The sequence below is a fragment of the Hemicordylus capensis genome, chromosome 3, assembly GCF_027244095.1.
Source record: "Hemicordylus capensis ecotype Gifberg chromosome 3, rHemCap1.1.pri, whole genome shotgun sequence".
Classification (NCBI taxonomy): domain Eukaryota; kingdom Metazoa; phylum Chordata; class Lepidosauria; order Squamata; family Cordylidae; genus Hemicordylus; species Hemicordylus capensis.
In genome coordinates this window covers 151,954,724-151,982,721 of record NC_069659.1, presented here as the reverse complement: position 1 = coordinate 151,982,721, position 27,998 = coordinate 151,954,724, and the positions used below count along the sequence as shown (strand labels likewise).

General features: G+C 43.0%; 1 protein-coding gene and 1 long non-coding RNA gene across 4 annotated transcripts in view; one reads left to right on the top strand and one right to left on the bottom strand.

Moving 5' to 3' along the window:
• Positions 1 to 15,378, top strand: part of RBM26 (RNA binding motif protein 26) — a 142,049-nt gene extending 126,671 nt beyond the window's left edge. For all 3 annotated transcript variants that reach the window (XR_008318745.1, XR_008318746.1, XR_008318747.1), the window contains one exon: positions 14,081 to 15,378. The gene's annotated coding sequence lies outside the window, so the exon portion shown is untranslated. The remainder of the gene's footprint in view (positions 1 to 14,080) is intronic.
• LOC128349334 (uncharacterized) lies at positions 35 to 2,833 on the bottom strand. The gene is made up of 3 exons (XR_008318750.1): positions 2,470 to 2,833; positions 1,753 to 1,837; positions 35 to 728 (listed from the first exon to the last, which is right to left on the bottom strand). It is a non-coding gene; the product is annotated as an uncharacterized LOC128349334 (long non-coding RNA).
• Positions 15,379 to 27,998: the final 12,620 nt, after the last annotated feature.

Below are 27,998 nucleotides of genomic sequence, written 5' to 3'. Positions count from 1 at the left end.
GCTTTTATCCAATACATAAACATAACTCCTCATTTGTAACTCTTGCAGAACTTGACAAAGATGGGCTAGTCAATCCAATCATCGGCTTTTTCTGCACCTGAAAAGAGTAACATCCCTGTTTCCCTTGTTATTTTGAAATTACATTAATATTACAAAATAAACACCTACCTTTAATAAATCCTGTTTGGTCTTTCATGTGTGTCTATATAATACAAAATGTAAATGATTAACTAAAATATATGACAAGATTTTAAATCCTGATTAAGAAGTGCTATGAGTCTCTATGGGAGGGAGGGAGGGGAGAGGTTATTCCCAGGCTTCAAGAATATGACTACTTTTTCCTCTTCAGTTTCTAGGTGGGGTGTGTGTGTTCATACATGAAGTCCTTCTTTTTTAAAAATACCAAATGTCATGTTCCAGCCTACATGATCATATTCTTTTTGTGTCTCCCCATGCTCCCACCAGACATGCATACCTTCATCTATCCATTGCAACTTCTCATCGCAAATATCTGATTCCGAATGGACCATACTTACCAATACAAGGTCTTTCCTTTTGGGCTAGCGTCAGTCCCTCGGGTTTTTACAAAGTGCATGGTGGTGGTAGCAGTGCATCTTCAACTTTGGGGAGTGACAGTCTTCCCTTTTATAGATGACTGGTTGCTGGTAGGCTCCTCCCATCAGCACCTCATGCATCATGTCAAAATCACCCTTCAATTGCTGAATTCTCTGGGATTGGAAGTACATTACAGAAAGTCAACACTTATGCCTATGTGATCCCTAGAGTTTCTTAGAATCCTACTAGCCTCCACAAGAGGGAAAACTTAGCTTGCTTCCCCACAGGATAACCAATCTCACAGAGGCGGCACACACATTCTGCAAACATCAAAGGCACACGTCGTGCTTTGTACAGAGACTGCTAGGATTGATGGCTTCTACCACTGCAGTCATTCCACTAGCGCATTTCCACATGCACCTACTGCAAGCATGGTTTCTGGACAATTTCAAGCCTCATCACCAGCGCCAAGGGGTTATCCTTATGCCACTACTAGGGATACATACGGCTGTGCGATGGTGGACAGAGGACTGTCAAGGGGAGTTCCCTTCCACCAACCCTCCCCATCGCTTAGCATAACAACAGACGCTTCAAAGTTAGATGGGGGAGCCCACTTGAAGAGTTTCACAGCTGTGGGACTCTGGTCATGCAGAGAGGCAAGAAGGCACATCAACTACCATAGGCTGCCAGTGATCTTTCATGCACTGAGAGTGTTCATGGATGAGGGACAGACCCATGCTAAACCTCACAGACAATATGACAGCCAAGCCCTACCAGAATCAACAAGGCAGCACAGCCTCTTGAACCCTGGTTCTGCTTGCCCTGCAGATATCCAACACCCTGGCATACTCGCTCAGCCATCAAAGCACCCGATCCCATGAGTGGGCAATCATGGAACAAAGAGCATTGACCAAGTCATTCAACAGATGGGGAACACACACCATACATCTTTTCCCCATGGCAGCCTATACAAAGGGCATATGCTTCTTCAGCAGAGTGGGGTCCGATCCTTGTTCCTTGATTAATTCCTTTTTCCTCCTCTGGGGACAGAAACTGCTCTATGCATTCCTGCTGATTCTCTTAATTCCAAGAGTCATCAAGAAACTGGAAAGAGACAAGGCGCATATCCTGATGTTCCCATAGTGGCAGAGACTACCGTGGTTTGCCATCCTATTGCATCTGGCCAACCATACCTACCTTCACTTAACTCTCACCCCCAACTCCTGATATTGGACCATGGCCACAGATTACACTAGGATCTGAAGTCCGTACACCTGACAATCTGGAGAATACAAGGGAAGTAGACTTTAGTGATCCTATCCAAAGAGTACTAGATGCCTCAAAGAAACCATCTATCAGAAAATGTTACGCGGAGAAATGGAAAAGACTTTGCATTCATGCCACAGGCAAGGGCCTCTCTCCAGAGGTGGCACCAGTGCCCACCATCTTGGAATGCCTCTTAGCTCTCCAAGAGATGCGGCAAACGCATGCCTCTCCATTAAGATGCACTTAGCAGTTATAACTGCAAACCACAAGGTTGCGAGTCTCTTCTCCAACCCAGTAGTTTAAAAGTTTATAAAGGGTTTGCAAAATTTGTTGCCTAATAGCCCTCATTTGTTGTTCTCTTGGGACTTAGTTCTAAGAACCTTATGTTCTTGCCCAAAGTGGTGTTGGAGTCCCATTTGCCTCAAGAACTACAATTACCTGTCTTTTTCCTTGACCCCAGTCTTGGAAAGGGACAGGGTGTACCACACACTGGATGTATGCAGAGCACTGGTGTTCTACATAAACAGAATCAAGCTGTTCTGAAAATCTAACCGACTGTTTGTTAACTAAGCCGGCCCCTCCAAGGTAATGCCCATCTCTGCCCAGAGGCGCTCTGCATGGGTATCAGAGGCCATAGCTCTGACGTACCAGCTGGCAAAGAAGCCACTGCCTTGCCCCATCCGGGCACACTCCACTCGGGCTATGGCAGCTTCCATTGTATTCTGGCACAATGTCCTGCTGGATAAGATCTTCAGGATGGCAACCTGGTTGAGTTCCTCCATGTTCATCCGCCATTATGGTTTAGAAGTATGATCCCAGTCTCAGGCAGTTTTTGGCACTTCAGTTCTCCAGTCAGTTTCCCAATGGGCTGCTCCCTCCATCTAGGTAAGAACAGTTTGCAATGGTCCAAAGTGTGATGCACAGAGACCATGAAGGAGGAGGTCAGGTTTCCTACCTGTAACTAGCTCTTTGAGTGGTCTTCTGTGTATTCACACTACCCGCCCTATCTCCCCATAGCAGCCTATATCAGGGTTGCTCAGGTCCTTGGTTGTGGCAGGCTCCTAGGCTGAGGTAGGGTTGGGATGATCCTACAGAGGGAGCTATGTTTCCCACTCTTTTTTCCTTTTATGGTGAAGCTTTGGAAGGTTTTGGAACTTGGTCTCTGTGCAGGCGCATAACCCAAGTGTGAATGCACAGAAGACCACTTGAAGAACTACAGTTACAAGTAGGAAACGTGCCCTGAGTCAGTCAAACTTTTATTTTGGTCATCAACCAACAAAAAAAAAAAGTTAGCTTCAATTTAGCCATGCTGGCTATGACAAAATCGCTCTTCTATAGTCCTAGCCTACTCCTCCGGATTAGGCTATATTTCCTCACAAGAAATGTGACCAAATCTAATGTGATTTTATTGAAAGTAGCAGGAACTATCTCCAAAGTGAAGCTGATATTTTAAGCTGAATCTTAGGGATGTAATATACATTTTTGTGTTTTGTGAAGTCCTTTATTGATAGGTATGGAAAAATTAAATTGTTCAAAGTCAACAAGCTAATCTCTGTTGACATGACCTCTGAAGAAATCTAAAATCCTTCACTTGGATATGATTGATGGAGATTGAACAGATAGATGGAATGGTAACAATGTTAATGAATTCAGTATTTGTTCCATGTGTGTATTTTGATATCAACTATTCCTGAATGTCATATTTCTCCTAATGGAAAGTCTTTATTATTTGCAAATGCACACCTTCTCTAGTAAGGATGTAGGTGCTAAAACACCTGATCTTGAGACAGAGTCCTGCTTTGCTAGTTCTTGCAGATCTAGGGGAAAGCTTCCTTTCTGTTGCAGGAAATGCAAAAATGTTTCAGCCAGTTCTGAGAATGATGTAAACACAAATTAAGGCTGATAACACTATACATACACTTTTTCTGTTGAAGGCTAGAGGGCACTCCATCTACATAAGTGAAACCAAATTCATTTTCTTGTCCTTATCAGTTCATCTTAAGTCATTTCCCCCTCTCTTGGGCCTTCCTAATCTAATGCATGAATGTTTGTGTCTCACTCCAAAATATGCGTATTCTTACAAATGCCTAATTTCAAAACTGATTTCATGAGAGGTGAAATCTACTCAGCTTTGAGAATGATAATGCGATTGTAGATGCTTGCATTTTGCTGAGTGTTCTTACCTGGTAAGCGATTGCACTTCTGTTTAGAAAATGCATGGCTAGTTATTGTGTCATGATCAAGAAGACATTCAGGAAAAAATTATTAATGCTCATTAGTAAGTTCTACTGGACCAATGTATGTCATCTGCCTTTTCAAAGTGTGTCACTGAGGAAGGAAACAAACACAGAAGCATCACCGCCACTAAGGGAAAAGATAGTTAAGTCTTCAGGGAGAGGTTCCATAGCTGTTACAGTTCTGTGTTCTTTCCATAATCCCCGAATGGTCACAGTCTTGACTTCCTAACCTAGCCAACTGCTCCCAATGTTTGACATTCTCACTGTACAAATACTTTGCTTTTGATATTTCTGCATAAGCCATAGAACATGTTTGTACTTTCTTGATGTTTCATATCAAACTTACTAGAAGATTGGTCCAATTGCTTCAAATCCCACTATATTTATCCTGTACAATGGTGAGATTATTGATGACTGGTGAGATAGTTCCTGAGGCAAAGCTGCTGATAGCCCTACAATAAGGGTATTACCATCCTTACCTTTTGGTACCAGAAGATGGGATGCACTGTCAGAACCTTTCAAATACTAAGTTGCTAACTGGACAATTGCCCCTTCTGGCATCAGCAGCACTCACCTGGTTTACTCTAGTCAACAGGTCTGCAGCACCCTTGGTGCCTAAAGACAAAAGTGGAGGGGCGGGTACTCTCTTCCCTGCTTGTGGGCTTTCCAGATGGGCCTTTGGCCTGATCCAGCAGAGCTTTTCTTACATGGCAGTTCCCCTCCCTCTTTGATTTCTGTGCAGCTGCCAGTGGCAGTTTCACCTTCATGGAGCTCACCAATCAGGATTGATCTGGAGCAGTCACCACTATATAGATCATAGGATTATGCAAACACTAATTTTCAAGTGCTGAGTAAATCATTTTAAATGGAAAATGTGAACTTTCATCTTGCTAGGACGCATGAGAGACTAAAACTGTTTTCTTGCCTATCCTTTTTTTAGCATTCTTCATTTTAGCTCTTTGTAGCCATAGGAGAGTAGTTTGCCAAAATTCAGCAATAAAGATAAGCTAAATACTCATAATGTAACTACCTTTAAATAACTCTTGTTCTAATTTTATGAAATATTCCTCTTCAAGATGATATCAGAAAACATTTTCTGTGTGTTAAGTATTGGAAAATTGCTATAATGGTTCCTACTTGAAATAGCGCTTTGGTCAATAGCACCAGTAACTTAAACATACAAATCTTTGTCCTTTTCACTTAAATGGAACAAGACTTAATGGATGTGCCCTGGGTTTTTGGTTTTTTGGATTGTTTGTTTTTTTATTCTCATCTTTCTTCTTGCTTGATCCATTTTCCCATCCCTTCAACAACTTTCCAGTGGTACCTTTTCTCCATTCATCATTTCCCTTTTGTTCCTTTAACTTCTCTTTTTCTCTTATTTAACCATTCTAGCACCCCAAGTTGTTCCTTTCCTTCTTTAGATAATGAAACTTGGTTGGGGAAGAAAGTATTTGGTAAACTCTACCCTGTGTTTCAATTAGATACATGGCTGGACATTGGGATGAGCAGAGCAGGGGGCGGGCAGCAATATTTCCACCATTTTATGTTGGATAAGTAGTGTGTTCTCTCCTAGCAATCAGGTCCCAAGATCATAGATCAAACCCCAGCAATTTATAGTGGTGGTATCAATTTCTTAAAATCACTGGCTGCTGTCCTGACTAATGCAGTTTGAACCAGGAACAGAGCTTTCCCCTCTACCATAGCATGCATGCCTGGGAGGAGTAATTTTTGCTGATCTTCCATGCCTTTAGAAGTACCCTTCTAAAGGAATCTTAGAGTCATGCAGTCCTCAAGGACGTATTTTTGGAAGTTTCAGAGCATATATGTGGAGAGGATCAGTAAAAATGGCTCCTCCTCCAATGAGTGCATGCTGTGGTTGTGGTGGAAGGCTCTGGCTGTATTAGCAGCAGCTTCCCACTGCAAGGGTGCAGCTTCCGTTGTCTCCCTGCTTCTTCAGTCAGAATGTCAGTCATTGTTCTTAAACTCATGTATGGAAAGGCCAGCAATATGGTGTGACTAGGAGGCAGGAAGTGTTTGCCGCTGTTCTTCAGCACTAAAAATTTACTCTGCCCTCGAGAAAGGGACAGGTCCATTCCATTCCCAGATCTCTATTGCCAAAGCACAAACGGAGCTGCTTGCATCCATTTGAAAGGGTGATGAGTCGTGTGTGATGAGAGAGAAAGGGCGGGGGGGGGAGGCTCTATGACTCTGGAACTTTTGCCTTTTGCATTATTGTTATTATTATTTCTTGTTTACATAGTCAGATAGGTGTTATTGACTGGTTTGTTTTATCCAGACATCGAGTCCTTTCCAAGGACCTGGGATGCCAGAATTTTATTATCAATGTTGCTGCTGTTATTATAGATATCGTTGCAGAATCTAGGCTGTTCCCAGTAAAGTTGCTTTTTGTAATTGGCTGATGGTGATTTCGGTGGCCCCTATGGTGTTGAGGTGCTCTTCAAGGTCTTTTGGAACTGCACCTACGGCGCCAATTACCACTGGGATTATTTTGGTCTTCTTCTGCCACAGCCTTTCAATTTCAATTTGTAGATCTTTGTATTTCATGATTTTTTCTATTTCTTTTTCTTCTATTCTGCTAACCCCTGGTATTGCTATGTCGATTATTTTCACTTGTTTTTCTTTCTTCTCGACTACAGTTATATCTGGTGCATTGTGTGGCAGATGTTTGTCTGTTTGTAGTCGGAAGTCCCATAATATTTTTACATCTTCATTTTCTTCAACTTTTTCAATTTTATGGTTCCACCAATTTTTGGCTACAGGTAGCTTGTATTTTTTTGCAGATGTTCCAGTGTATCATCCCTGCTACCTTGTCATGCCTTTGTTTGTAGTCAGTCTGTGCGATCTTTTTACAACAGCTGATTAGGTGGTCCACTGTTTCATCTGCTTCTTTACAGAGGCAACACTTGCTGTTTGTTGTTGACTTTTCAACTTTTGTTCTTATTGCATTTATTCTTAGTGCCTGTTCTTGTGCAGCTAGTATTAAACCCTCTGTTTCTTTCTTCAAGTTGCCATTCTTAAGCCATTGCCAGGTCTTGGTGATGTCTGATTTTCCACTTATATTGTGCAAATATTGACCAGGTAGGGGCTTATTTTTCCATTGTTCTGCTCAGTTCTTGACTTGTTCTTTCTTGTAGGCCTGCTTTGTTTCATTGGTGTTGAATAGTTTCGCGTTATTGACCATTTGAAGTTCATCTTCTTCACTGTCCTTTATATATTCTTCAGGGCCTCTTTTCTCCTCCTCTACTCTTTGATGGACTTGCAGCATTACTCTTCCACCTGAGCTGCAAGGGAGGTATAGCCTATCGACATCACTGTGGGGGTGCAGAGCATGATTGATAGTCATTATTTTCCTGGTCTTACGATCTAGTGTGTCTAGCTCTGCCTGGGTCCAGTCTTTTATTCCTGCATTGTATCTGATAACCGGTATAGCCCAGGTGTTTATGGCTTGTATGGTGTTCCCGCCATTGAGCTGGGACATTAGGATTTTTCTAACTCTCCTGATGTATTCACTTCCAATTTTTCTTTTAACTTCAGTGTGTGCAATGTTATCAGCCTGGAGAATGCCCAAGTATCTGTAAGGTTCTTTCTCTTCCAGGTTCTTGATCTTGCTTCCATTGGGCAGTTCTATTCCTTCTGTTTTTCTTATTTTCCCTCTGTTCATTATTAATGCAGCACACGTGTCTAGTCCAAATTCCATTGCTATATCGCTACTGTATATACGGACAGTGTTTAGCAGTGATTCGATTTCTGACTGGGACTTTCCATACAACTTCACATCGTCCATGTACAGCAGATGGTTGATTTTACTGGATGTTTTAGATGTTTGGTATCCGAGGCCTGTTTTGTTTAGTATTTGTGAAAGTGGGGTCATGGCGATTACAAACAACAGAGGGGATAGTGAGTCCCCTTGGAAAATACCTCTTCTAATGCTAACCTGTCCAAATGTCTCACCATTGATTGTTAACTGTGTACTCCACATGCTCATTGCTTTTTAAATAAATATCTGAATGTTTTTGCTGACACCAGTTGTTTCTAAACATTTTCGTATCCATGTGTGAGGCAATGAGTCGAAGGCTTTCTTGTAGTCAATCCATGCAACACTTAGATTTGTTTTTCTTCTCTTGCAATTTTCTAAAATCATTTTGTCAATCAGCAGCTGGTCTTTTGTGCCTCTGGTGTTCGGAGAATTTCCTTTCTGTTCAACTGGAAGCTGTTTGTTAGTTAATAAGTGTTGCATCACTTCATCTGCTATTATTCCAGTTAATAATTGGAACATGGTTGGCAGGCAGGTTATCGGTCTATAATTACTTGGAAGTGCACCTTTTGCTGGGTCTTTCATGATGAGATGAGTTTTCCTGGTTGTTAGCCATTGTTCAATATCACCTCCTTGCAAAATGTGATAGAAGTGTTTTGATAGTTGTTTATGAAGGCTTGTTAGGTGTTTAAGCCAAAAACCAAGCAGTTCATTGTTGCCTGGCGCAGTCCAGTTTTTAATTTTTTTTGCTCTTTCACTTATTAATTCTGGTGTTATTATTAGGTCTTGCATTTGTTGGTTACATTTTTCGACCTCTTTCACCCAGGCCTGCTTTTTTATTATAATCTATTGGATTGTCCCATAATTTCCCTCAGAATTGCACTGTTTCTTCTTTATTTGGTGTTTCTACGTTTCCTTCAGTTTCTCCTTCTATGCTTTGGTAGAAACGTCTCCGATCCGACTGGAATTGGAGATTCTGCCTGTGTTGTGTAGTTCTGGCTTCGTATCTGCTAATCTTCTTTGACATTGCTGTTATTTGCTGCTTTATTATTTCCAGGCCTTCTCTAATTTTCCTTGAATCTAGGTAGTATTTTTGGATCAGATACTGTTTGGTGTTTTCATTCTTCAGCTTCTTATCTTTCATATCTTTCAATTTACTAGCATTTGATCTAAGCCTGGCGATTTTATTTTCTAATCTAATCTTCCATTTAGGTGATGTACTACTTTCTTTTTTGACAGGTCCACTGATCTTATATCCAAGCTCTTGTGTTGTTATTGTTGCTGCACTGTACATTAGTTGGTTTGTTTCTTGCAAATTATTGGTTGTTATTTCTGCAAGTGCAGCATTGTCATCTTTTAATGCCTGAGCAAGTTCTTTTTTGGCAACTGCTTTTAGCGCTGGAAGTCGGACCCTGGTGGTTGTTTGGTTCATGTGCTCAGTTATTTTTTGCTTTAGTTCTTGTTGCTTTTCTTTTAAACGGCATTCGGGTTTTTGAGGTGAAGGCAAAGGGGAGGTTGCCTGGTTTTGATTTTGAAACAGTTCAGCAACAGTGGCATCCTCGATTTCCAACACCTCCTCCACCTGCGCCTGAGCAACTTCTTCAGTTGGTGGTAATTCTTCTTCCATATCTTGAGCCTGTGTTGCTCTTTGCAGTTCTTCCAGCTCAACTCATGTGAATACTTTATTTCTTATTATGAATCTTCTCTGGTCTGCTAGCCTTTGTTCTGTTATTTCTGTATCTGGATGCTTCTCTTTCCAAATTTGGTACGTTCTTTTTAAACAACCTCTTCTAGTTGGACTAGACTTGTAATAGCAGATCATTATTTCCTTGTTGGTGTTTTTCGTATATTTTTTTCGGTTAAGCGATGTTTCTTCCAGTAACCTTGCAGTCTCCAGCCCCGGTTGCTCAACTGAAGATCCTGAGTCCTGTTGCCCACTTGCCACCAGATGTCCAGGGACTCCAGCACCTGGCACGGTCCTTGTTGACCCGGGCGACGACCAATCCGGTATAGATTTATTAAAGTTACGTCTCACCATATTGTCGTTGGGAGAGGCACTCTTCATCTGGCTCCTCTGGTGAGACCTATCCAGTATGGTTGGACCTCTGGCATAGCTCAGAGCACACAAGCCCCACAACCACGCCAAGGTAGTGCCTCACTGGGGGATATTATTTATTTATTTATTTATTTATTTATTTTGCATTGTATTTTGTATTATTTTGCATTGAAGATTTTGTAGGGAAGGAAACCATGGAAAGACTTTTTGTTAAAAAGCCAGAACACTGCTTCCCACCCCACGGCTCTTGCCACAGCAAGACTGAGAAAATCAGCTCCCTCTTTCAAGCTGGAAAGCTGTTTCCCCCGCTCTTGCCTTAAGAATGGCATCAGGGTGCATGCATGTGTTCCCGTCGCCATTATACAATAGGCTCCTGCTAAAGCAGGAGAATGGCCAGGGAAGAGCCAGCCAGCTACAATTCTAGATTGTGCAAAAGCAAGGTTTAAAAGCGCAAACACAGAGACAAAAGCTGCTGCTAATGTGCCTGATTCCGAACTGACTGGTAATCCTCATGGTGTGGTAATCCCTGTGGTCCCCTTCTTGCTGTAACATGCATTGTGAGAGTGAGACTGTGGGGCAAGAGGCTACTGAGAGGCAATAAGGGAAAATAGTTGGGCAGAGGGCTAGGGGAGAAAGGAGGACAGCGTGGCACTGAGAAATTCATTCATTGCTTTCTGACTGACTTGACTTTTTCAATCCCTCTCAAAGAACCCCAAAAGGCTGAGGTAGGAGTTCCTTTGATAGAAGACATGGCTTTGTTTCTTGATCTGGCTGGCTCCTCAAAGAACAAGGAGGTGCTACAGTGAGAAAACTGTAAATGGAAATGGCTCTAGGACATAGGGACATAGGAAACTGCCATATACTGAGTCAGACCATTGGTCTATCTAGCTCAGTATTGTCTTCACAGACTGGCAGTGGCTTCTCCAATGTTGCAGGCAGGAATCTCTCTCAGCCCTATCTTGGAAAAGCCAGGGAGGGAACTTGAAACCTTCTGCTCTTCCCAGAGCGGCTTCATCCCCTGAGGGGAATATCTTCCAGTGCTTACACATCAAGTCTCCCATTCAGATGCAACCCGGGCAGACCCTGCTTAGCTATGGGGACAAGTCATGCTTGCTACCACAAGACCAGCTCTTCCCTCTCTGGGAAGGGAACTCCACAAGGAAGTTAGAGTGGGGATATTTTCCTTATGTGTTAAGATTTGTTGAAAGCACGTCTTTATATATTAAAAGAAATAACTAATTTACCTTCCCTACTTAAGAAAAATTAAAAGCATTTTTACTACTGTTTGCTTTTCCAGTTTCTTTAATTTGGGTAAATGCTTAGACTTTCAAAAAGGCAAAATGCCCTTTCATTTCAGATTTGGCATACAGGTCCCAGATCGTGTATTCTTTCCACGGCATCACACCAGCATCCAATACTCAATTAAAAAAAAAAAACCATTTAAAAAGCAATTCTTATTATATAAACTTCCCAGATTTCTGTATGGCAGAGAGCTGGTGTTTTTCCTACTGTACCACCTCCTTGTTCTGTGATGCTCAAGACACCCGCCCCCCGCCACACACACACACCCCACTTTCTTTGATTTATTTTTAAACATTAAAACTAATTTGTTTAATTTTTTAAAATTGTGTGCAATCCTTCAACAGTCTTTCTAGAAAAGGTTACAACAAATGTTTTACTGCTTGATCTGACATAAGCACACAAAACAATACACATAGCAGTATATCATGGATAATTTGGTGTTGCTTTCTGCTGGTTTTAGCACTATCCTGCTGCATATTTGACTGTTTTGGTTAACATTAATTGCAATATCTGGTTTTAATGTTGTGCCATTAAGTGCTGCTTGTGTGCCGCCATCATCATCACCATCACCATTTATATACTATTATATTATTTAGATATGTGTGTTGCATCTATAGTGGCACTGGCATATGAAAACGCATATTTTGTTCTGCCCAGAACAAAACTAATTCTGCTCACTGATGAAAAAAATTGGAACACTGATTGGTATGAAGCGACCAAGGCCTGGTACCAAGTCCCAACCTTGTGGTCTAGAAACAAAAACTTGGGTCCAATTTTCATGTTGTGGGAATGACCAGGACCTACTTCCCATTGACTCTGTTTAACACGTGGCTCTTCTTCTTATAAATGTTGTTATGGCATAGGGCCAAACAATACAGAAGGAACTCTTTCATTTATTCATTAATGCATGAATGTAGCAGTTTTATTTTCATTGGAAAACTTGTTGGCCAAAGCTTTCGGTAATGGAAAACAGAGCAACACACTGGAAAAATACCAGTGTACTAATATGATTAAAAACAACTTCTCTAAAATGCCTTGACAAATAGTTTCCCCTGGTATTGAAAAGAATACAAGGTGCTCTCTGGTGAGGAAATTCCTGAGATGGGGAATTCCTGAGATGAGAACAACTATTTCTGGTGAGCATTCACCCCCATTCTCATGTTGTGAGACTCAGAAAAGGGCTTTTGAGGACAATTTTAACACCCAGGCAAGTTCACTGGTTTCAGGTTCATGCCATATAGATGTTTTAGGTTCCAGCCGTATAGAGGTTTAAAGATTAAAACCAATGCTTTCACTTGTGCTCAGAAACAAATAGGAGCCACTTTCACTTTTCCAAAACTGGCAAGATGTGTTCCATGTGTTCAGTCCCCATTAATAATCTAGCAGCTGTATTTTGCACTAATTGTAATTTCCAAACCGTCTTCAAAGGAAGGCCCGTGAACAATGTTTTGTAGTAGTCCAATCAGGATGTTACCAATGCATGGATGATTGTGGCCAAAATATTGTTGTCTAGGAGGAGCTGCAGCTGGCACAGCAGCCTTAACAGGAGAAGAGTATTCCATACCACAGAGACTACTTTGCCTTCCAGTGCATAGTCTGTTCTGAAAGCAGCCCCTGGCTGTGAAAGTGATCATTCAGAGGGAGCACTATCCCATTCAGAACGGGCTGGCCACCATCTCACAGGTGATGGTGACCAGACCAGGAGCAGAAGGCACAGTTGAGACTCCATGCCAAGCCATGGTTTAATGTTACATAAATGAACCTTGGGCTCTTGCACATCTTCCTCCCTTACTTGCTGCACATCCAATCTAGCATACTGGTTTGTGTTCGTCCTGCACACCAGGATCAAGTCCTGGTTTCCAAGGGAAAGTGCAAGGCATAGTTTGTCAGTTCTGATGCAGTGGCAAAGCAGGGTTTACCAGTCAGGGCTGCTCAACTTCGGCCCTACTGCAGATGTTGGCCTACAATTCCCATAATCCCAGGCTATTGGCCACTGTGGCTGGGGATTATGTAAGTTGTAGTTCAAAAACAGCTGAGGGGCCTTGAGCAGGCCTGGTTTACCTCAAATGGGGGGCATCACAGCAGTTAAGTGGGAAAGGAGCGCAAGCTTGTTCACCTAGTGCTAAACCATAGTTTGGTGTTAGATCTGGACCTTGTGGTGTTTCAAATACTCAGTTGCAACTTTCTCCTAATTTTGAAGGTACTATAGCACTGCAAACATGCAAGATGAAAAGTACAAAATCTTCTGGTTTTCTCTCTAGAATATAACCAATGTGATTAATTCTGTTTTCAGCGTGAATTACTATCTAAAAATATATCTTCTGTTGATATTTCACATTGACGATTGGATTTCTGATCATTTTCATATTAGTTTAAATGTTCAGTTTTCTCTTAACATGGGAAATGCTGGAGGTAGTACATTACTTTGAGAAAACAGCTAAGAAGCCAAGGTAATTTGTTGCATAGCCGCATTTACTAGCAATGAGAGGCCAAGAACAGTATTTTGGATACAACTCTGGCAGGAAAACTTGTTGATATCAAGAGCTATGAACTTTTAATTTATTTTCTCTGCAGTCTTAATAGACCAGTAACTGGGGAAGTTTGCTTGAAGGGGTAAAAATTCCATAAATAAATTAGCTCTTGGAGGAACTGATCAAATTGTGATGAACCGTCATGTGCTCTCTGCTGTCTATTCTTTTCTAAAAGCTTATTTTTCAATATACATGAATTGGTGATTTACTCAATCAATATTTATGGTTATGTGTTTGGGACTGCTTACTTATCTGGATCAGGATGCAATCTTTACACTTGCATCTCCTCTCCACTGAATACACATGTACCTTTCCTACCTTAGATATATTAACTATCTGATCTTTTCATCTCTAGGTGTCATTGTAGCACCATGTGCACAGCTAACATTGAAAATACTCAACTTGACAACCCTTCTACACATGGAGCATAATCGGGACTCAGCAGAAGACACAACTGATTTCAGGAGCTGGTATTTATGTGGAGTCTTCACTTGCCTTCCCTCCTGGCTCTCCTTTTCACAAAAGTTGATTTTACATGGTCATTGTGGTGGGCAGAATACAGGAATAAGGATGTAAACATATTTGGTAGGCAAACTTAAATAATTTGCTCTTTTCTACCTTTTTTAAAAAAGGTAAATAAATTTACCTCTTCTGTAATAAAATAATTGCTAGTGTGCATGTCTGTGTGTCCCTTTCTGTTGACTTCAGTATTTCAAAAGAGCCAAATAAATCTGCCCTAAGCTTATAGTTTGCAAATGGGCAGAGTGCTTCTGCCTCATTTAGCAGCATCACACTGCCTCTGGTCCCTTCCTGATGTCAGAATGGAAGCAGACAATTGTTTCGTTCTCCTAGTTCTGAATTGCACCTCTAGAGTGAGTCTGTGGTTGCTGGTGCAGGAGACTAGGGAAGATTTTGCCATTTCCCTCCCTTCTCACTCTCTCCCTGGGAAAAAAAATCCAACACCCCCCTCCCCAAACCTCATTTCTCAACATGCCTGTGGATACCCAAGGATGGAGGTGATCAGAGAGAAGCTTTCCTCTCCCTCTTTCCCAAGCAATCACACTCTGTGGGAGGCCAGACCTCTGTGTTAACTATCACTGTAAGATGCTTTTGTGAGATAGTTGGATTCTGGTTGATAGGGCGAGGGTGGAAGTTTTAACCCATCCCATTGTTGCCTAAGCCAATAAATGGCAGAAAGAAAGGAAAAGTCAAAGCAGAATTGAGCAAAGATTTCCTAGACTAATAACAGTTATTTGTCACAGTTTCATGAAATAACTCAACCAGGCCTCCATCTCACCTCACAGAGGTATTGTGTTGAAAAAATGCTGTTCTCTGCTTCTTTCTAATAGGAAGGATGAGATACAAATTTTACTAATAAATTCATCTTGTAGTCATGAGAATCCTCATTGATTTGGATCCCAGATAAAACTTTTGTATTTTTTTGAAAAATTGAAAGAAAAATCCATGTGGCACATAAGGCAGATTGTGATGTGTCTCAAGATTTGCTGTTTTGTTAAGCACACAATTTTAATGCTTATACTTCAGTTACACTGATTCAGTCTTCCCAAAAATGATCTGTGTCATTTCCATTATACAGAAAACTTTTAAAATGTATTTTCTGCACTCTTCTTTAATAAAAATTATTTTTTTAAAGCTGTGTATTTGCAATTTTTGCGGTGACTGTGTTGTGTCAACATTTGCTAGCAGAACATATGTTTTATTTCAACCTTCAAAATACAGGATGCCCAAATGCACAGTCAACCCCTGAAAACCATCAAGGTAGTATTACAGTCCCTTGAGTCCACCTTACCTGCAAACAGAAAATCACTTAGATAATGGGTGACCATCCAGTGACCCCACCTAACTTAAGTACTATCCCAAGGACAAACTAAAATCCTCAAGCACTAGGAGTACTTTATCAAAATAAAAACTTTATTCAAAACCAAGTTCCAACAGATTGAAACCAAGTGCCCAGGAAAAAACCTGAAGCAGATTTTGTATCACATGTGGCCAAAAGTCCCACAGCTCATGCTCCTTACCACAGCCACTGCTGAATCAGATTGACACATGCTTCAGAAAGAAAAGCTTTGGGACTGTAATGTCATTAACTGAAGCACCTTTTGGGTAAGATGGGTGATTTATCTGTATTCCTCATGAGCTAGTTTAGGCACCATCCCCAGTGGTGAGACACAGAAATTAGATGGCGGCAGTGCCCTATGTGGGCTAGAGGTGTGCAAATCAAATCAGGTTGAATGGGGGATGATTTGCAGATTTGACCCCAAATTGTATCACCCTCAAAATAGAGGGCTTGATTCAGGGTCCAGGATAATAACCCCCAACTTGACCCAAATTGATTTGGACAATTAGAACAGAATTTTGAGGCCCGTTTTGCTGGGAAAACAGGCCTCAAAATGGCACCCTTTTCCAGGGAGAGCTGGTCTACCAATTAGGATCAGCAGGTAGACCAGCCCTCAAGAACTCTTCAAGGACTGCTAGGTCTAATATCTTCAACCACAGCTGTGCTTCTCCATGCAGTACTGAGGATGCATATGATACAATGTTGGTTTCTGGACAATTTCAATCCCCACTGGGAATTATAGTCGAAATGCCTGATCTTGCCCAGCATGATTCGCTTGCTCCCTGAGCTGGTGGACATGCTGCCCCAACCTCCAACAGAGAATGCCATTTGTGTTCCATCTCCCTCAGAAGACAATGACAGATGCATCAGAATCTGGATGGGGATCCCACTACTCCAAATTTAAGCTGAGTGGGCACTGGTCCCCCTCCAAAGCCAAACATCACATAAGCTTCCTCTAATTGCTGGCAGTCTTCAAGGCACCAAGGGTCTAATTGCTGGCAGTCTTCCTCTAATTGCTGGCAGTCTTCAAAGCACTTCCACATGTTCAGAGCTACCATATGCAGATACAAACAAACACCACTACCACCACCAAGTCATATCTGAATCAGCAAGGAGGAACAGGTTCGTGATCTCTTTTGGCTCTAACTCTTCTAATCTGGGGCTAGGCCATATCACATCACATAGAACTACTGTATCTGTGATCCACATTCAGGGTCAGAGAAAAACCCTGGCAGATGCTCTCAGTCTCAGAACAGTGGTCTCCCACAAGTGGCAAATGACTACATATTACCTAAGCCATTGGGGCACTCCAGAAATCAAACTCGTTGCCTTGGAGAACTGTAAATGTCATCTTTATTGCTCCAGAGCTGGGAAGGGCAGGAATTCCATAGGGGATGCCTTCAACTGCAAATGGGGTACCAAGTCATGTACATTTTTCTACCAATCCGACTCCTCCCACAAGTTCTTCAAAATATTTGAAAAGAGGGAGTGCGAGTGATGGTGGCAAAAGAGGCCTTGGTTCCCCCTACTGTGATCCCTAGCATTGGGTAGATGGGAACACTTACCTCTCTGTCCTCACCTTCTCTCCGAACAGAACAGCTTACTCCTCCACCCAGACATACGATCTCTGTGTCTCACATTTTTGGCTGGTTGCTCCAACTTCAGTCCAGAACTCTTGACTGTCTTGCAGGCAGCCAGGAAACCTGCAACGCAAAGAATGTATGGACTTAAATGGAAAAGGTTTGTAGTCTTTTGCCACCAGCAGCCAAGACCCTAACTTTCCATCTACAGATTTAGTCCTTATCTCTTTTATTTGAAGAAGTCAGGATTATCTTTCTCCTTTCTTCAGGTCCATATAGTGGCCATCACATTGTACTGTCTGTCTCCAGAGGGCAATCCCTCTTCACAGACTCAACTATAAAGCAGTTCATGAAGGGCCTGTATTACATTCTTACCCTGACTGGCTTCCATTTGCCACCTTATGGTATTTACCTCTAGTACTTACCCCAACTGATGCACAGACCTTTTGAGCCCATGGCTATTTGTGATCTTAATCATCTTCCGTGGAAGACTATTTTCTTAGTGGCCATTATGTTGGCCAGAAGGACGAGTGAGTTGAGAGCCTTACCTAGTGTTTCACAGGGACAAGGTCCAGCTTCATTCTGATATTGCCTTTCTGCCTAAGGTGGCCTCTTCTTTTCATAGAGTGCAGGATATTTAACCTCTTCCCTGACCCTTAGGGTTCAGCGGAGTTGGCACTGCACAGTATAGACGTCAGATGAGCATTAACCTTTTATGTGAAGCGCACAGTGGAATTTTGGAAGGACAAAATATCTTTGTCTCATTTTGAACATAACACAATGGAGACTTGCCCATCGTTCCAAACCTGCTCCAGATGGATTGTGAATACAATCAATCTAGCCTATCAACTGGCAGGGAAATGTATGGCACACCCTGTGCATGCTCACTCTGCCAGGGCAGTGTGCACTTCTACAGCCTTCAATAGAAATCTGCCTCTGTTATCTGCCAAGCAAGACACCAGGGCACAACCTACCCCAGTCATCTAGCACTATGTGTTGGATGTCAGGGCCCACCACAATGCAGTTTTTGGCTGGACGGGGCTTCAATCCACTTCCAGTGGCTACCTTTCCTCTTCCAGAATGCAACTCAGCTTGCAATGCATCCATCAGTGTGATCAATAAAGATCACACTGAATAACATCAGGTTGCTTACCTGTAACTGAGGTTCTTCTATGGTCATCTGTCGATTCACACACCCAATCATCCTCCCCATTGCAGTCTCTTATAGATTGAGTGCACACTTGAACTGAAGGAAGACAGATGCTACACCACAGAGTGGGTGGGGCTCCCACCAAAAGCAGCAGGGCTAAAGAACTTTGGAAGGTTCCCGATTGAGCTTCCATGCAGGCACCAAATCCACTGGTGTGAAAGATGACCACTAGAAGAACCTCAGTGACTGGTAAGCAACCCAATATTCTTCAGCACCTTGGGTTGCTTAAATTATGCAGTTTCTTTGGGGAGATTCATTGGAACCCTGTCTTTACCAACCAGCTCTGGTTTGGGGTTTTGGAACAAGAGAAAGATACTTATATATCCCACCCGCCCCAGAACATCACCTTAGTTGCTGGAAGAAGGTGGCATCCCAGAGGGGTGGAGACCTCTGTATAAGGAGTATACTTCTTCCCCCATGTGACCCCAGGTACAGGTGCCATAGAAGGGAACACCCCATGCAGCTGACTGTCTTCTGCAGGCATAACCTGCCCTATGCCCAACACTCCTACAGGCCAAACCTGTGTGGGAACCAATTCAATGTCTCCCGTGTCACACTCTAAACTCTGCAGTGGTCATACTTAAAGAAATTTCTTGGGCACCCAATGCAGATAATCATGGCCCACTGAACCCTGATTACACAACACTGCTGCCAGTGGGCCTGCTCTACCTGCCATGTCTCCAGCCATTCCCATTGCAGCAATGCCAGCCACGCTGGCTTGACTGCTCATCTCTGGAGAAGCCTTGCATTTGTGAGCTAGCAATAGGTTCAGCATCCACCCCACCTACAACTAGCATCCAGGCACCTAATGCAGGGCCTTCATCAACTTTGTTTTCATCTAGCATGATCACTGCTCTCAGAACCTCCCTCACTACAGACTAATCCTGTTGCTCTAGTTTATCCAGAGATGGGAAAAATGCTTCCCACTGGCTGGCGTCTGCATTCAGTGAGCCCTCTACTTTGCATGAGGTAGCTGAAATACAGGGCCTGCTGCATGAGGTGGCTGAAAGTATGGCTGCTCCAGGGGGCAAGTGCACCCTTACTTCACTGTGCTCCTGTCTCCCCAACCACCCATAAGGCCTCTGCTGTGGCCATTAGCACATCTGCTGCCGCCAGTTGGGTAGGCCTGAGGCTGCTCTGAACCCCTGATTTCCGCTTCGTTTGCAAAGCAACACTGCTGTGCTGCCACCACAAATGTCCACCTCATAGAAGCTAACCAGCACAACCCACCAAACCTCCCACCAAATATTCATTCATTTATTCAATTTCTATACCACCCTTCCAAAAATGGCTCAGGGCAAATATGATGTAATGGTACTCAAAAATAGAGGTGGGCTGAACACCCCATTGACAGCTTCTGACTTTAGAACACAAGCAAGTCTGTGGCCACCAAATGGAAGGACAAACAAAAATAGATCTTTAAACAAAATATATTATTTTATTTCTTTGGGAGGTTGCAACCTTGACTTTTGCCTTAGTTTAAATAGTGGAATGAAGAGCTTATTTCTCTTATCCTTTCAGCTGACCAAGATGGAGAAGATTAACTTTGTCAGTTTTCCAGAAAGAATTTGCTAACAGAGAACTCTGAGCTGCAATTCTTCTATCAAAAGAATACCTACTTCTCTTCAAGAGGAGCTGTGTTAATCTGCTCCGGAGTGCTTGACCTAGGACACTCCAGCTATACTTTTGGGTTAATGTGAGGAATCAGCTTGACAGGGGTGGAGGGGGAGCAGTCTATCACAGTATTAATCCTGAGCAAAGCTTTGGTCTGGAAATTATGAGGGAGTGTATATGCAGTTTAAAGATTTATTTGAGGGGGAAAGGGATACAGAAAATGAAAACCTGGTTAGGCAAGCAATAACATCTTGATAACAGCTTTAACAAGTATCTCACAAAGGAATTTTATACACACACACACATATAACACCCCGCTCTTCCTCCAAAGAGCCCAGAGCGGTGTACTACATACTTGAGTTTCTCTTAATACTAGAAGCCCAGTTAGATTGTATACCCAAAAGGAGGAAAGGTACCACTAAGTCCAGGAGGATGCCAGCATGGCTAACGGGTACCGTCAAGGAAGCCATAAAAGGGAAGAAGACTTCCTTCCGAAACTGGAAAGCCTGTCCAAACGAAGAGAACAGAAAGGAACACAAACTCTGGCAAAAGAAATGCAAGGTGACAATAAAGGAGGCAAAAAGAGAGTTTGAGGAACATTTAGCCAAAAGTATCAAGGGGAATAACAAAAACTTCTTTAAGTACATCAGAAGCACGAAACCTGCCAGGGAGGCAGTTGGACCATTAGACAATGAGGGAGTGAAAGGGATTATTAAGGAGGATATGGAGGTTGCAGAAAAGCTGAATGAGTTCTTTGCACCTGTCTTCACGGCAGAGGATACTGAGCATATACCTGTTCCTGAACCAGGCTTTTTAGGGATGGAGGCTAGAGAGCTGAGTCAGATAGAAGTGACAAGGGATGATGTTCTAAACTGTCTGGAAAAACTGAAAGCTAACAAATCACCAGGGCCGGAGAGGAGAGCTGGTCTAGTGGTAGCAAGCATGACTTGTCCCCATAGCTAAGCAGGGTCTGCCCTGGTTGCATATGAATGGGAGACTTGATGTGTGAGCACTGGAAGATATTCCCCTCAGGGGATGGAGCCGCTCTGGGAAGAGCAGAAGGTTTCAAATTCCCTCCCTGGCTTCTCCAAGATAGGGCTGAGAGAGATTCCTGCCTGCAACCTTGGAGAAGCCGCTGCCAGTCTGTGAAGACAATACTGAGCTAGATAGACCAATGGTCTGACTCAGTATATGGCAGTTTCCTATGTTCCTATGGCATCTATCCAAGAGTCCTCAACGAACTCAAATGTGAAATTTCCGACCTCCTTGCTAAAATATTTAACTTATCCATGAAATCAGGCTCTGTACCAGAGGACTGGAGAGTAGCAAATGTAAAACCAATTTTCAAGAAGGGATCCAGTGGAGATCTGGGAAATTACAGGCCAGTTATCCTAACGTCCGTTCCAGGCAAATTGATGGAAAGCATCCTCAAGGATAAAATTGTAAAGCACCTAGAAGAACAGGCCCTGCTGGGACTAAGCCAGCATGGCTTCCGCAAAGGTAAATCTTACCTCACCAACCTTTTGGACTTCTTTGAGAGTGTCAACGAGTGTGTGGATCAAGGTGATCCAGTTGACATAGTCTACCTGGACTTCCAAAAAGCTTTTGACAAAGTTCCTCATCAAAGACTCCTGAGGAAACTTAGCGGTAATGGGATAAGGGGACAAGTACATGTGTGGATTGCTAACTGGTTGAAAGACAGGAAACAGAGGATAGGTATAAATGGTTTTCACGATGAAGGGAAATAAGAAGTGTGGTCCCCCAGGGATCTGTACTGGGACCGGTGCTTTTTAATTGATTCATAAATGATCTAGAAGCAGGGGTAAGCAGCAATGTGGCCAAATTTGCAGATGATACTAAACTTTTCTGGGTAGTGAAATACAAAACGGATTGTGAGCAGCTCCAAAAGGATCTCTCCAAACTGGGGGAGTGGGCGACAAAATGGCAAATGCGGTTCAATGTTAGCAAGTGTAAAGTGATGCACATTGGGATGAAAAATCCCAGCTTCAAGTATACGCTGATGGGATCCGAGCCGTCAGTGACAGACCAGGAGAGGGATCTTGGGGTTGTGGTGGACAGCTTGTTGAAAGTGTCGACTCAATGTGCGGCAGCTGTGAAAAAGGCAAATTCCATGCTAGGGATCATTAGAAAGGGGATTGAAAATAAAATGGCTAACATTATAATGCCCTTATACAAAACTATGGTGCGACCACCCTTGGAGTACTGCGTACAATTCTGGTCACCACATCTTAAAAAGGACATTGTTGAACTGGAGAAGGTACAGAAGAGGTCAACCAAGATGATCAGGGGCCTAGAGCACCTTTCTTATGAGGCAAGACTACAACACCTGGGGCTTTTTAGTTTAGAAAAAAGACGACTGCGGGGAGACATGATAGAGGTCTATAAAATCATGCATGGTGTGGAGAAAGTGGAGAGAGAGAAATTCTTTTCCCTCTCATACAACACTAGAACCAGGGGTCACTCCATGAAATTGATTGCCAGGAGGTCTAGGGCCAACAAACGGAAGTACTTTTTCACACAACGCGTGATCCACTTGTGGAACTCTCTGCCACAGGATGTGGTGACAGCCAACAACCTGGATGGCTTTAAGAGGGGTTTGGATGACTTCATGGAGGAGAGGTCTATCAATGGCTACTAGTCGGAGGGCTGTGGGCCACCTCCAGCCTCAAAGTACCTCAAAGTACTCAAAGATGCCTCTGAGTACCAGTTGCAGGGGAGTAATGGCACGTGAGAGGGCACGCCCTCAACTCCTGTCTGTGGCTTCCAGCGGCATCTGGTGGGCCACTGTGCGAAACAGGATGCTGGACTAGATGGGCCTTGGGCCTGATCCAGCAGGGCTGTTCTTATGTTCTTATGTTCTTTCACAACAACCCTGTGAAGTAGGTGAGGCTGAGAGAGAAGTGACTGGCCCAAAGTCACCCACCTAGTATCATGGCTGAATGGGGATTTGAACTCGGGTCTCCCCAGTCCGAGTCCAGCACTCTAGCCACTACACCACGCTGGCTCTTTTTAACGTTTACATTATTTTAATTTTATCTTACAGTCCAAATTACAAGCAGATCAGCTTAAGGCTTGCTATAGACAGGGCTAAAATGCAGGCTTGAAGAGGGAAGAGAAAGGGGTGAGGAGATTTAGAGAGGCAGTAGGTTAGTATTACCGATCCTTATCCGGTGCACTTGTAGATGGGCAGCCATGCAGATTTCCTTGCAGGAAGAAGACAGCAGAAAAGCCGAAAGAAGAAAGGGCAAGTAGTGTGGGGCTACCACTTGCAAGCCTGAGAACCAGTATGGTGTGCATCCAGGCAGACCACAGTGCAGGTCCCGATGCAGGTTCCCGTATAGATTCCAATACAGGTTCTGAGTGCATGTGTTTGGATGAGAGGTACAAGTAGGCAAACTCATGCCCTGGGGTCATGTACAAGTCACACACCCTGGCTGGAGGGGCTGAAATTTAGGTTGAACAAAGAGACACATGGTTGCATGAATTGATCAACTTGGGTGTAAACCCACTGGACAAATGTCTGGAAATAGCTTGGGTGAAGTGTATATGGAGGTCTGAATGGGTGACCTTTAAAGCTTATCTGATAGCCAGGATGTCTTTTCAGGTGGAGAAAGAAGTTTCTCTTGAGTCTCAATGACTTCGCTCCTTAGTCCTCACCAGCTCATAAGGTTGTTAACAGTGGGGTGGGGATGTGCTGCGCTTACCTGAGTTACTGCGGAGGAACGTTAATTATTCCCTCTGAGAGTATGCTTTTAACATGTCATCTACTTGGCCAGCTTTTCCTTCTCTTTGATGATCAGAGAGAGGTTTTGGGGATGATTCCCTTCAGTCCTTTGTTATGGTGACCTAGGGCTGCATTGCTCCAGCTTTGCTTGTGCTAGGAGACCAAATTGCATAGTTTGCCAGATGTGGGCATGTGCAGAGTTCACAATCCCATGGACTCAGGTAATCCAAAATGGATGCTGTGGTCCCACAGTTGCAAATTGTATAGAGGGGTGCTGTTTGCAGCCCCAAGATAAGCTGTTCTGGCAACAGCTGCCCCCACCTTTCCTCTTTCCTCTTAGAATTTATCCTTTCATAGTAGAGAAGGCAATACTTAGCAGGATTCAACAGAACTTAGCATCTGGAATACGAATATGGATACGATGAATATTTAAATACCGCTTTTCAACAAAAGTTCCCAAAGTGGGAAAGAAAGAAAGAAAGAAAGAAAGAAAGAAAGAAAGAAAGAAAGAAAGAAATGGCCCCCTGTCCCCAAAGGGCTCACAATCTGAAAAAGAAACAGGAAATACCAACAGCAGCCACTGGAAGGATGCCATGCTGGGTATGGATAGGGCCAGACATGTTTAGGGCGGGACTGTAACTAGCCTATCTAGCTGAATCAGTCATCATCCTAATTGTATCCTCTGGACTGTTGTAGACTTCACCGGTCAGTTCTTTCTACCACTGAGCCATTTGTATGTACATAGGGGGAATGTATTACACATTATGTGTATTGTTTTTCCGAATTGTAATCCATCAACCCTTGAGCCTGCGAGTTTTTCTTTCTTTCACTGGCCACATTCTCTTCTTTCCCTCCCGCACGCCCTCCCGCCGCCTTGCTTCCTCAATCACCATTCCCATAACAAGCCACGCACTCTCAAATAGATGCATAACCCAGTTACTATTATCTTCATATTGTTGCTTCCTAATGGAGGGTAAACACATTGAGTTTAATATAAGTTGTATTCATGCTTGTCTTCCTGTTTGGGGATGTTGGGATCCAGCATGTGTAAGGTTCTAATTTACGATCTGGATGTCTTCCCTGAGAAGTTTTAAATCAGTTCCTCAGCTTCCCAGTGCCCCTCCCTGTCACTTCTCCATCAGCTCTCAGTCCATTTAATCCAAGCCGCTCAGCTGTATGGTTCCAGCTCCTGTTGTGAGTGATCGGCCTGCTTGAGTGCTCCCAGCTTCTCCTGTCACATCACATTTGCATAAAAGAGGACGGATAACCAAATTTGAGCACACAAATGAAAACGCTAAGCGCTGAACCTGTCACAGTTGTTGTTCAACTAATTGTGAAAAATCTGATTTGCTGGCTTTTCACTGTTTATCATGCAGACCCCCTTCTCAAATTTGCCGTGGCTTTATGCTACTGTACATGTACCTTTTAAACTGTCTGCACAAGCTGCCCACCCTGGGGATTACTTACCTCTCCTACCAGCTTTTAATGTTGGCTCATCTACTTGACTAAATTAGGCCACCATGGCAAACAAACACATAATTAAAAACCTGGTAAGGCAACTGTCACATCCTCCTAAATTGATTTTGCCGTTGTATATGCTTTTTATAGATTTTGATTTTGATTAGGGTGGCAGCATATATTGCTACTTTTCTTGTTTAAAATTCTCATTCTGCTCAGCCTTGAACACAATAGCTTTGCATTATAGCTTGTATCCCTCAATATCTTTTTGCCATATAAATGGTGCAAACATTGTTCAGCTTTCTCATCTTTGTTTCTAAATGGATTGTCTCTTTTTTCCAAGACAGTATTGAAAATTTCAGATGAGTTACTTCAATTCCAATGATTTTTTTTTTTTAAATCTCATTGACAGCTTTATATTGGCATCCATTGCATTATATTACTATCTTACGCATATTATGGAAATACAATGGGGGCACTGCCATTCTTCCCCTTAAGAGGATAGACCCACCCCCAACAATGATCTCATCAACTGAACATATGTGCTCCATCTCTATGAAGGCCATACTGCTAGAGAGATAGAAATGTCTGATCACGGAGTCGGGTCAGATAGATCAAATATCTGAATGGCCTTTCAGTTCCAGACATCAAGTGTCAAGTGTCCACTGTGCCTCACCTGACAACCTGTGTGCTAGTTCCCTTGGTCTGCTGCTGAGCAAGAACCCAGACACCCTTGTGTGAGTGAGCCTTGCTTCATCCAGCCTCACCTGACGGGTGTGTGTGCCCTAGAACAGGACACTAGCTCTGTTTTGTCTACTCTGATGGGCAGCAGTTCTGCACGGTTTGGGGGCATTCTCAACCCTGCCTGGAGATTCCAGGGATTGAACCTGAGATCTTCTGCATGCAAAGAAGATGTTCTACCACAGAACTACCATTACGAGGTCTGTGGGAGGTGTGTCAGCTGCCACCTGCTGTGACGGTTTTGGCTCAAGTGGGGGAAATTAGCATCAAACGGGTGTAAAGAGTTGCATTATTGAGAAATAACAAGGTACAGGAAATGAAAAAGTGGTTGGTTAGGCACCTAACCAGGTTGCTATGCTAGGAAGGGGGATAGAGGTTTGGAGGTAAAAGAAAGAGAGAGAGAAAGGAAAGTTGTTGGTCATAGCTACCTAGATCTTGCTGTGGTAATTCTCTCTGGGGAGCACAAGCACAGAATGTGCTCAATGGCACACCCGGCTAGCTTGGGGGTTTATCATCCAATGACAACGTGCACACAGGTCCATGGACCTCTGCTGTGGCAGATGGCAACAGCAAGGCATGATCCCAAAAGCAAAAGAGTGATTCCATGTTTGAAGGGGGTTTCGAAAACATGTCGTGAGACTAGGGGGAGTCCAGCAGATGGTCCCCTCCCAGAGTTTCCTGATAACTTCAGGAGTTACTGCTCCTGATAAAGCACAAATATTAGTTATGATTAGTTTATGTCAGTGTTTTCCTGTTAACGAATGCATACTAGGATCTCTATACCAGACAAACACAAACTAAACAGAGCCCCACCATATTATACAAAGTTCATTTTTATTTATTTATTTATTTATCACATTTGTACACTGCCCAGAACTCTAAACTCTGGGCAGTTTACAACAGAACAATACAGACTAAAACAAAATAAAAAGTTAAAATCAAAAGCCTGGGTGAACAAATGTGTCTTTAAAGATTTTTTTTTGAAGTTGTCAGAGATGGGGAGGCTCTTATTTCAACAGGGAGTGCATTCCAAAGCCTCGGAATATATTCTTTATCATTTGATATAGAATATACAGCGGGCACAAATGATGTAAGAGAATAGTAACTAAATACCCTTTGTATGAACATGCAAAGTAGTACACAACTAAAAACACATTCAACCTCAGGTGGAATGAAGATTCAACCTAAGACTTCACTCAGTGGAAATCACACTTATAGAACTAAATTTGTTCTGTCTTAGAAAGTCCCATATGTTTAACAGCACTAGTAGTATTCACCCAAACTCCAGTAGTGTGTGGAACCACCTCTGTTACTTACTAAAGCAACCGGCTTACTGTAACATTCTAGTAAGGTAGAGAACTACCCTACCTTACTAGCATGTCATAGGAACATAGGAAGCTGCCTTACACTGAGTCAGACCATTGGTCCATCTAGCTCCGTATTGTCTACACAGACTGGCAGTGGCTTCTCCAAGGTTGCAGGCAGGAGTCTTTTTCAGCCCTCTCTTGGAGATGCCAGGGAGGGGACTTGGAAACTTCTGCATGCAAGCACACAGGTGCTCTTCCAAAGCAGCCCCATCACTTAGGGGGAATATCTTACAGCACTCCCCCATGTAGTCTCCCATTCAAATGCAATCCTGATTAGCAAAGTGGACAATTCATGCTTGCTACCACAAGACCAAGTCACCTTAAGTGGCGCAGTGGGGAAGTGCTTGACTAACAAGCTGAAGGTTGCGGGTTTGAACCTCCGCTGCTATTTTATCGGGCAGCAGTGATATAAGAAGATGTTGAAAGGCATCATCTCATCACAGGAGGAAGCAATGGTAAACCCCTCCTGTATTCTACCAAATAAAATGACAGGGCTCTGTGGGTGCCAGGACTTGAAATCGACTTGACAGCACACTTGACCTTACCACAAGACCAGCTCTCCTCCACTGATTACTTCAGTAAGTCTTTTTGAGCATTTGGATGAATACTACTAGTGCTGTTAAGCATATGGGACTTTCTAAGACAGTTCTCCATTTGATAAAGATCAAGATTGAAACAGAGGTCTCCAGGTCACCGTAGT